Here is a 10982-nt window from a genome sequence, read left to right on the forward strand (position 1 = left end):
CGGCTTTGCAAGGAAAAAGCTAGCTGGAGTGACCATACGTAGCCCAAGAGGGTTATGAGGGGGCAGCCCCATTCCTCTCCCTGATACCTGTCTCATGCAGGTGAAATCTTCCTGAAACTGCTTTCCCTGTGTCTCTTCCTGGCTGGCAAACCTCTACTGGGTGTCTATAGACAATGGAATCAAATGTGGACTCTTCTCCCAGTCCTGGCCTCCCAATATCTGGCCTCAGCCAGCACTTCTCGTTTGCTACGTCCCAACCCCTGCTATCTCCTGAATGTGAATGTGTGTTTATTTTTATGAACATTATATTGTAAAAATGGTAATACTTAGTGGTTGCAAAACTCAGAGTATAGGAAGGTACAAGATGAAAAGTAAACTTGCCACTACTCTCCATACTCCCATTCTTCAGTCCCACCCTCAGAATAATCACTACTAAGAGTTCCTTGGGTCTCCTTCCAAGAGGTTTTTTTTTTGAAATGATAAACAGGGAATTCCTTGGTGGTCCAGTGGTTAGGACTCGGTGCTTTCACTGCCAGGGGCCCAGGTACAATCCTTAGTCGGGGAACTAAGACCCCACAAGCCACTTGGTGTGGCCAAAAAAAAAACGATAAACAAATATAAACATCTTTTAAAACCACAAATGAGCTCATACAGTATATACTGTTCTGGAACTTGCTTTTTTTTCAGTTAACTCATCTTGATCCCTTTCCACATTGTACACACACATCTAGCTCACTCTTTGTATTGGCTACTTGGAATCTCCTTGCTTGGATACTCCACAGTCTACTGGGATTGTTGGGCCCTTGGGTTATTTCCAATGTGTGAAGTGCTGAGGTTGTCTCTATAAGACAAGAGAATGCATATTTCTACTTGAGCCTTTAATTAAACTCTTCTCTCAGCTGCTTCCTACCCTCATCAGCAAGGCTCTCCTGTTATTCTCACTCTGCCCATCTCTCCTGTTCCAAACTTGCTCTCAAGATAGCCTCAGTACCGAGAACTTAGCACTTAATTTCGAGGGTTCTGTGTCTACCATCAGACCATAAGGTGGTCCCTAAGGGCAAGTAACATGTCTTTTACTTCTTGTATCCACCCAGTGTTAGGACCTCTTGATTGTTCAGTGGGTAAGCTGACAGGAGTGTTAGGACTAGGGGAGTCTGCACTGGTAGAGGAGACAATCATAACTAAGTACCATCGAACGGGATGTGACTGGAAGCATTTTCTCCGTATTTCTCCTATAGCACCCGTTATATAGTCCCTCTCTCCCTCAGCTTCTTCTCTTTCTCCCCACTTCTGTTCAAAGAAGCTTTTTCCATCTTCAAACCCTTGAGTTGGAATTGTAACCAAATAGAGGAAACCAAGGAGGAATTCTCTGCAATCCATGATCGGGATATCAAGAATGGTGACAGTGGGCAAAGAAATTGGTGGAGAGGATATCCCCTTTTTTTGGATCTCCCAGCAGATTATTAAACATCTCCCTTTCCTGTCAACTGTAACAGGCACTGAGATGGGGCATTAAGGGGGCAGCTCTGGGATTGAATGTCAGGCCAGAGACTGACACCACCTAGCGGTCAGCTAAAGAAGTGTAAACAGGAAGAGTGTCTGAAGGGTCTGGTGGAAAGTGGGAAGAGAACCAAGATTTACTGAGTACTTACCATATACTAAGTCCATGCAGTGGATTTTACATGGATTAGCTCATTTAAGTCTTATAACTGCCTTGTGGCATAAGTGTTCTTTTCAGTTTGTAGATAAGGAAATAGAGTCTCAGAAAAATTAAGGAATCTGCCCCAAAGCACAGTGCAGATTGGAGCCCAGTTTTCTTTCATTTAATAAACATTTATTAGGTACCTCATATGTGCCAGTTACATTGGTAAGCACTAGGGACGAGAGATGGAAACACACAGTCTCAGCCTTCAAGAAGTGTACAGGTTAGTGGGGCTGTGCAACTAAATCACTGACAATTACAACAAAGTACCTTAATGCCTGTGATAAAGGTACGTGGCACAGAGGGAACCAGGGCAGGATACCTATTCCAGATAAGAGGGTCAAAGCAGGGCAGAGTAGATGATACCAGGCTATGTGTTGAAAGAGAGGAAGGAGATGATAAACAATGACAGAAGGAAAGTGTGTTTTAGGCTGGAAGACAGGCAAAGGCATGGAGGCATGAAGAAGTTTAAAACATTTGAGGCAGTTATGGTATGACTGAAGCTTAAAGTACTTATTGGGGAAGATAATGGATGAAGTATCAGGGATCCTAATCAAAAGGGTGATTTTAGCCACACTAAGGACTTAGAATTTTTTTCTAGAAGTAGTGGGGAGCCAGGTGAGAAATTGATGAAGTCCTTAACGCACAAGGCATAGAGCTGAAGAGGAAGAGGATTCCAGGTAAAGAGGTAGGATCAAGTATATCAATTAGTTTATCATGTTGGCCTAGAGGATAGTGACAGGGAAAGCTGAGTCTAGAAACTGTGGCTCACATTAGAATGTTCTCAACTTCTCAGATTTTGGCAGCACATTAGAATCACCCAGGGAGTTTTAAAATCCCAGTGCTGACAAAAAAAATTCTCAGTGCCAGAGAACTTGTACTACTTGACTTCAAGACTTATAAGCTACTGTAATCAAGACACTATGGTACTGGCATAAGGACTGACAAAGAGATCCGTGGGATAGAATAGAGGGCCAGAAATGACTCACACTTAAAGGTCATTTAATTTTGATGAAGATGTCAAAGCAATCCACTGGGAAAAGGAATATCTTTCCAACAAATTGTGCTGGAACAACTGAATATCCATATGGGAGAAATAAGTAAATCGTGATCCCTACCTCACACCATGTGCAAAAATTGATTCAAGATTAATGATTAAAAAAAAAAAGATTAATGATAGACCTTAGCCATACAAGCTAAATCATAAGGTTTTTAGGTGAAGACACAGAATATCTTCATGACTTGGAAGTAGGCAAAAATTTCTTATGTTATAGAAAGCAATAACCATAAAAGAAAAAAAATTGATAAAAGAAATATCAAAATTGATGCTCATCAAAAGACACCATTAAGAAAAATGAATAAGTAAGCCAAAAGGTAAGCAAAATATTGATCTCACAAAGAACTGGTATTGGGACTTTCCTGGCGGTCCAGTGGTAAGACTCCGCACTTCCATTGCAGGGGGCGTGGGTTCAATCCCTGACCAGGGAACTAAGATCCCACATGCCATACAGTGCAGCCAAAAAATAAAAAATTAAAAAAAAAAAAAAAAGGTATCCAGGATACATAAAAAAGTTCCTATAACACAGTAATAAAAAGACACCCCATTTTAAAAAGATTTGAACAGATACATCACAAAAGAACATGTATGAATGCCCAATAAGCACATGAAAAGTGCTCAGTATCTCTAGTCATCAAGAAAATGCAAATTAAAACCAGTGAGAGAATTCTCCATACTCACCAAAATGGTTAAACTTTAAAAAACTGACAATACCAAATGCTAGTGAGAATGTACAGCAACTGGAACTCTCATACAGTGTTGGGAATGTAAAATGTACTATAAATTTGGAAAAATATGTAGCAGTTTCTTATATAACTAAGCACATATCTACCCCATGACCTAGCAATTATACTCCTAGTTATTTATTCAAGAGAAATCAAAACGTATGGTCACACAAAGGTTCAGAGAATGTTCCTAGGGCTTCCCTGGTGGAGCAGTGGTTAAGAATCTGCCTGCCAATGCAGGGGACACGGGTTCGAGCCCTGGTCCGGGAAGATCCCACATGCCGCGGAGCAGCTATGCCCATGCGCCACAACTACTGAGCCTGTGCTCTAGAGCCCACGCTCCCCAACAAGAGAAGCCACCACAATGAGAAGCCTGCGCACCGCAATGGTAGCCCCCGCTCCCCGCAACTAAAGAAAGCCCGCGCGCAGCAAAGAAGACCCAATACAGCCATAAATAAATAAATAAATAAAATTTTTTTAAAAAGTAATGTTCGTAGTAGTTTTCTTCATAATAGCCAAAAACTGGCTATGGCCCAGGTAGCTATCATTTTTTTACAAAAGGATAAACAAACTATGGTACATCTGTACCATGGGATACTACTTAGTAATAAAAATGGACACACTATGGATACACACAACAACACGATAAATCTCAAGACATAGTGAGTAAAAGAAGCCAGACATAAAAGCACATCCTGGTTTTTTGTTTTGTTTTGTTTTGTTTTGTTTTTTTGTTTTGTTTTTAATTGAAGTATAGTTGATTTACAATGTGTGCCAATCTCTGCTGTACAGCAAAGTGACTCAGTTATACACATATAGACATTCTTTTTTTTATATTATTTTCTATTATGGTTTATCACAGGGTATGGAATATAGCTCCCTGTGCTATACATTAGGACCTTGTTTATCCATTCTAAATGTAATAGTTTGCATCTACCAACCCCAAACTCCCAGTCCATCCCTCTCCCTCCAAAGCACATCCTGTTTTATTCCATTTATATGAATTCTAGAACAGACAAAACAAAGCTACCGTGGAAAAAATTAGAACAGTGGCTCCCCCAGGGGGTGGGGTGAGGAAAATGACCTACATCTTGATAGGGATGTAGATGTCATACAGCGACCAAGTGGTAGGGCAAGGATTTGAACCCAGGTGGCCTGGCCCCAGAGCCCATGGTTTTAACCACGTTACATTGCTTTGCCCCTCGTATGCTGCAGCCTTGAGTGTGGATGAGGTTACAAGGAAGTGTAGCCTGTGAAGACAGGAGACCGAGAAAGGAGCACCCAGACAGGTAGGAGGAAGGCTAGGAGACAGGGACCATGAAAACCAGTGGGGGAAGAGCTTATTCAAGAGTGGCTAACAGTGTTGAATGCTGCTGAGCCGTCCAGACAGAAAAGGGACAGGTCATCATTCTAGGAGGGCATGTGTGACATGGGTCAGAACAGTTTCTTTGGACTGGTGGGGGCAGTAGCCAGCTGGCAGTGTACTGAGGAGGTGAGGAAGGGAAGACAGGGAACGTGAATAACTTTCCCAAGAAGCTTGGCTGTACCGGGGAAGAGGGAAAGGCAAGGCAGTAATTAGAGTGCTAGTTAGAGGGCTGGAATTTCCTTGCAGAGGCTCAATCCTGATCTCAGTTGGCTCCATCCAGAGATGCCTGCTTTCGCCCTCCCACCAGGGCTGCTAATTGTCCTTCTGTGAGGTGAAGGTCTGTTGGCCACAGTAAGCCCCTGACAGCCGCAGGGACCTTGACATTTGGGACCTTGAGATCAGCTGACCCCACCATTGCTCACATCCTGTCATCCTTGGCAGGCCTCAATGGGCGTTCACCCTTCTCCACTCAGCCTAGTGATTCCTCTTCCTGACCACCCTTGCACTGCTCCCCAATCCCTTCCTTGCACAAGGCACTGGGTCACCCTTGGCTCGGATTATCCTTGCCCCTCTTTGCTTGTCTGAAACATGGCTCTTCCCTGAGGACACTTTTTTTTTTTTTTAAAGAGATATCACTTATTCTCCCAAGTGGACAAGTCAGGTGGTGGTGGGAGCAAGGGCAGTCAGCCTGCTCTGTGCTCTCCATTTCTTACAGTCAATGTGGCTCCACCAAAGTCTCAGTTAGGGGTGCATCGAGCAGCAAGGACCAGAAAACCCAATTAAAGGAGCTTGAATAAAGAGTTTTAGAACAGATCCAGGGCTGGTTGATTCATCAAGAGTTTTCTACCACTTCACGCTGATATTCTGTCTTCAGTGGTTGATGGTCTCTTTCCTCACAGTTGCAACATAGTTGCAGCTATTCCAGACATCACATGTGGACTTGACATTGAAGAAAAACAAAATATTTTCCAAGATCCTCCCAAAGTCCTACTGGCCAGGACAATGGAAATACCATGATTGACAAGACCAATGAGATGCATCCCCTAAATGCATGGGGAGGGAACACCTGTATAAAATCCAGAGTTTGCCAACAAGGGAGAAAGACACACTGCTGAGCAGGCATCATCAGTGTTTGCCCCGACAGTCATACAAATTCCTCTTCCTTTTAAGGGCCAGCTATTTCACCTTCCATTGAGAAGATGTGTAGCATACTGCTTAAGGGCAACAGTGCTTATGCCAGGCTAACTGGCTACAAATCCCAGCTTACTTGCCAGCTCTTTGGCCTTGGGCAGATTACTTAAACTTTCCACACTGCAGTTGCCTCATCTGTAAAACGAGTGCTATCAGCACCATCCAACAGAACTTACTGTGATGATGGAAATGTCCCACACTTGTGCTCATAAAGTAGCCATTGGTCATACGTGGCTGTTGAGCATTTGAAATGAGACTAGTGCACCTGAGGAATTGAGTTTTTTAATTAAAATTAAAGAATCACAGGGACTTCTTTGGCGGTCCAGTGGTTAAGACTCCCTACTCCAAATGCAGGGGGCATGGGTTTGATCCCTAATTGGGGAACTAAGATCCCACATGCGGCATGGTACAGCCAAAAAAAAAAATTAAAGTCATATATGGCTAGTGACTACCACATTGGGCACATAGCTCTATTTCACAGTATTGTCGTAGGATAACGTGTACAGTACCTATATTATATAAAAAGTAGGAATGAAGGTAACACATGAACCCTCACTAAACCTTATTACTTTTGCTGCCATCTGCTGATGGGTCATTTGCCCGCTCTCCTTGAAGAAAGACTTTGGCATATGACTCGCCGTCTTCCTGGCCACCTCAGGTCTTCAGCAAATCCGGGTGGCTTCAGTGTTCATGCAGGTAGTCTAGCAGCACCCTGGCCTCTTGGTTCTTGACCTCCTCAACTCCAGGGCTCACCTCCATGTTGCCATAGCCACTCACTCCCATAGCCGTGACCTCTGCCACCCCCTCCCAGGAGAACTCGACGGAAATCTCACCCCCTTGTCTCCGACCAGCCCTTCAGTTCCTTCTTTCCCTTGCTCCCAGGAAGGCTGATCTTTAGGTTGGTTGAGACTTCCAGTTCCTTGACTCTGTTCTTGCCTCTCCCACTGGCTCCTCATGTCTTTACTTCTCTTCCTAACTGGCCTCAGTTCCACAATGCTTCACTTCTCCTCCTCCATCACATGGTCTCCTTCTTCATTATTATGAACCTTCTGAACAGTTCTCCTGGCTTCAGACTTACTCTTTAAATCCATCTTCCACGCTGCAGCCAGGGTGGTCTCTCTACTAAATCTCATCATATTACTCACCTGCCCTAAATCCTCTAATGTTCCCCATTGACAACTACTACCATTTCCAGAAGGTACCTTGCTCCCACAGTATCCATGCTTTTGCACATGCTAGATCCCCTTCCTGGTTTAACTCTCCTCCTGTTCTTTGCCTTGGTAACTTCTGAATCTTAATTTCCTTTTAGATTCAGTTCCGGCATCACCTCCCTGATCTCTCCTAACCCCTACCTGGTTTAGGTGCCCCTCCCACATGCTCTCACAGCACCCTGCGCTTCACTGGAATCACAGCCCCAATTATGCTGTTGTATCATTGTTGACAAATCTGACTCCCCCTCTCAGCTATAAGAGCCTAAGAACAGACACCCAACAAATTTTTTATTGAATTAACTGGACACAGATTCTGGGAGGATGGCTTTTGTTTGCTTGCTATCAGTTTGATTCACTTTTTTTTAAAAAAAATTTATTTTTATTTTTGTCTGCATTGGGTTTTTGTTGCTGCAAGCGGGCTTTCTCTAGTTGCAGCGAGCGGGGGCCACTCTTGTTGCGGAGCATGGGCTCCAGGTGTGCGGGCCTCAGCAGTTGCGGCACACGGGCCCAGCAGTTGTGGCTCGCGGGCTCTAGAGCACAGGCTCAGCAGTTGTGGCGCATGCCTAGCCGCTCCGCGGCATGTGGGATCCTCCCGGACCAGGGCTCGAACCCGTGTCCCCTGCATTGGCAGGCGGACTCCCAACCACTGCACCACCAGGGAAGCCCTGATTCACTTTTTTAAAGGTGGAGGGATTTGAACATGTTTATATGCTGAGGGTAAAGAGCTATAATAGGGAATTCCATGGTGGTCCAGTGGTTAGAACTTGGCACTTTCACTGCCATGGTCCAAATTCAATCCCTGGTCGGGCAACTAAGATCCCGCAAGACTCAAAGCATGGCCAGAAAAAAAAAGAGCTGTAATAATTAGCAACTGAGAGGCTGGAGATTTGGAGGATGGAGGGGACAATTAATGGAACAGTGCCTGGGGAGGCAGAAGGAGAAGCCCTGAGCACAGGTGGAGAAACATACTTTGGGCAGGGGCAGGGACAGAGACACCCTCTGCTCTGAGCCTGAAGGGATGGTGCAGGTGCTGATGAAATGTCTGTTGGCAGACAGCAGGAACCTGGAGGAGTTTCCAACTGATAGCCTCCATTTCCTCTAATCTAAATGGTGAGTTGGTATCAAGGTGGATGGAAATTTGGGGAGAATAGAAAAGGCCTGGGAGACAGAGCTGCCTAGGGGCCCACAGCACCTTCCCACACTTCTTCTGTGAAATTTTCCTTCTATCCCTCAATCCTCCACAAATCCCAGGCTGCTGCCCAGTGCTCCTGAATGTGGCGCGCGTTCACCTTGTCTGTGAAATATACTAAGCTCCTGCCATTAATCCATCACTGTTTAGTCCTCATATGAGAGAGTGTGTAAAACAGCCCAGCCACAGGTACACAGTAAGCACTCAGTAAATGGTAGTTTTTGTATTCACTAGTGAGGATGAATTTTGTTTTTTTCTAGCTGCATAGCAGAGTCTACAGGATGATATGTGTCCCCGCCCTCTGGGAGCTTATGTCCTTGTCGGAGAAGGAGGTACCCATAATTAAAAAGCAATGCAAAGTGATATGTGATGGTTACCAACATCCAAATGGTGCTTTGTTTTTGATCACAACCAGCACTGAAAAGTATCTTTTACATGAAGACCTAGAACTCAGATAAATATATAAAACAGAAACAAATTTCATTAGACACCATTTATCCTCACTTTGTGTGATGCATTCTGATATTTTCTGTTCTATCATACTTTGTTTTAAAAAAGTGATGGTCAGTGGACTTCCCTGATGGCACAGTGGTTAAGAATCCGCCTGCCAGTGCAGGGGACATGGGTTCAATCCCTGGTCCGGGAAGATCCCACATGCCGTGGAGCAACTAAGGTGCATGAGCCACAACTACTGAGCCTGCGCTCAGGAGCCCGCGAGCCACAACTGAGCCTGCATGCTACAACTACTGAAGCCCGTGCGCCTAGAGCCGTTGCTCCGCAACAAGAGAAGCCACTGCAGTGAGAAGCCCGTGCACCGCAATGAAGAGTAGCCCCCGCTCACTGCAACTAGAGAACGCCCCCGCGCAGCAGTGAAGACCCGACGCAGCCATAAATAAATGAATAAATAAATAAATTCATTAAAAAAATAGTGATGGTCAAGGCTCACTGTTATGGGTTGAACTGTGTCTCTCGAAAATTGGTATATTAATACATTGAATTCATATATCCCTCAAAAGTTCATATTCATATGAGGTACCCCCAGTACCTCAGAATGTGACCTGATTTGGAGATAGGGTCTTTACAAAGGTAATCAAGTTAAAATGAGGTCCTTAGGGTGGGCCCTAATCCAATATGACTGGTATCCTTATAAAAAGGGGAAACTTGGGAATTACCTGGTGGTTAGGACTCGGTGCTTTCATTGCCGCCGGGGCCCCAGGTTTTATCCCTGGTCGGGGAACTAAGATCCCGCAAGCTGCGTGGTGCAGCAAAAAATGGTGGAAACTTGGAGACAGACTTGCATATAGGGAGAATACCATGTTAATAGGAAGATATGGCCATCTACAAGCCGAGGAGAGGGGCCTGGAACGGATTCTCTCTCTCAGCCCGCAGAGGGGACCAACCCTGCCAACACCTTGACCTTGGACTTCGGGCCTCTGGTACTCTGACACAATGAATTCCTTCTGTGGTCTAAGCCATCCCCCACCCCCACCCCCAGCTGCGGTGCTTTGTTATGGCAGCCCTAGCAAACGAATACACTCACCAAACTGATTTTGTGACTCACCATTGGGTTGCAACATGCAGTTCATAGACTACAAAATGCTTTTTTCCTCTGCTTTCCCTCATGCGATCTTTACAGAAAGTGGACGGATGGTGGGACCCGGAGGAGGGTGAGGCAAGCAAAGCACTCACTCTCAGGGTCATGCAAATGGGGGTGTTATTACCAGTAGTCTAGCCAACCACTCACTTGCACCACCCTGAAGATGAGTGCCTTCTCCAATTTGGCACCCTCGACACCTCCCCCTGGCCTAGGCCATGGCAAGTAGGTATAGCTTTTGTCTCCATTTGAGGGGTTGACACACAGTCACAAAGCTTTTAAGTGGAGTCAGACCCGTGTCAGATATGCCTCTAAATTCCTTTGACGACATCACAGTGTCCCCATCAGGGAAATCAGTTAGAGAAGATGATAATAAATATTGTTTTACCTCCAGTACTTGCTCCTCGCCTTCCTACCCCCCAAAAAGAGCAAAAGTTCACTCCTCTCCTCCTCTTGCCAAAGTTCTGAAGGACTTGGCCCTCCAGAGACCCTTAGATGGCAAAGCCTGAATTCAGCCGATGTCTGTGGATGTCTGCAGGCAGAGTGGGCACCCGGGAGCACACACGAAGCGCACGTGTCGTGAGTGCCTTTGTGCGCATGCTGTGATCCTAGCCGTTTAAACCCATGGACAGGTTGCCTGCCTGCCATCTCCACCCCGGCTCTCCCTCCTTTTCAACTGGCTGCCTTCCAGACACAATAAATACATAAACATACCTCCAATAGCCTCTGCCTTTGTGGCAGTAATATTACCCTCAAATCCGGGGACCCTATGTAGGATGGAGGCCCTTCTGTCTTCCTCCTGTCTGGCTAATTCTGGGACGTAAAAATACTGCCTAACGTTTATTATGTGCCAGGTATTGTTCTAAGCCTTCACATGTATTATTGCATTTCACTCTCACAACTTTGTAAGTTAAGACCATTATTTGCTCCATTTTACAGATGACAAA

This window comes from Globicephala melas, chromosome 10 (assembly GCF_963455315.2).
Source record: "Globicephala melas chromosome 10, mGloMel1.2, whole genome shotgun sequence".
Classification (NCBI taxonomy): domain Eukaryota; kingdom Metazoa; phylum Chordata; class Mammalia; order Artiodactyla; family Delphinidae; genus Globicephala; species Globicephala melas.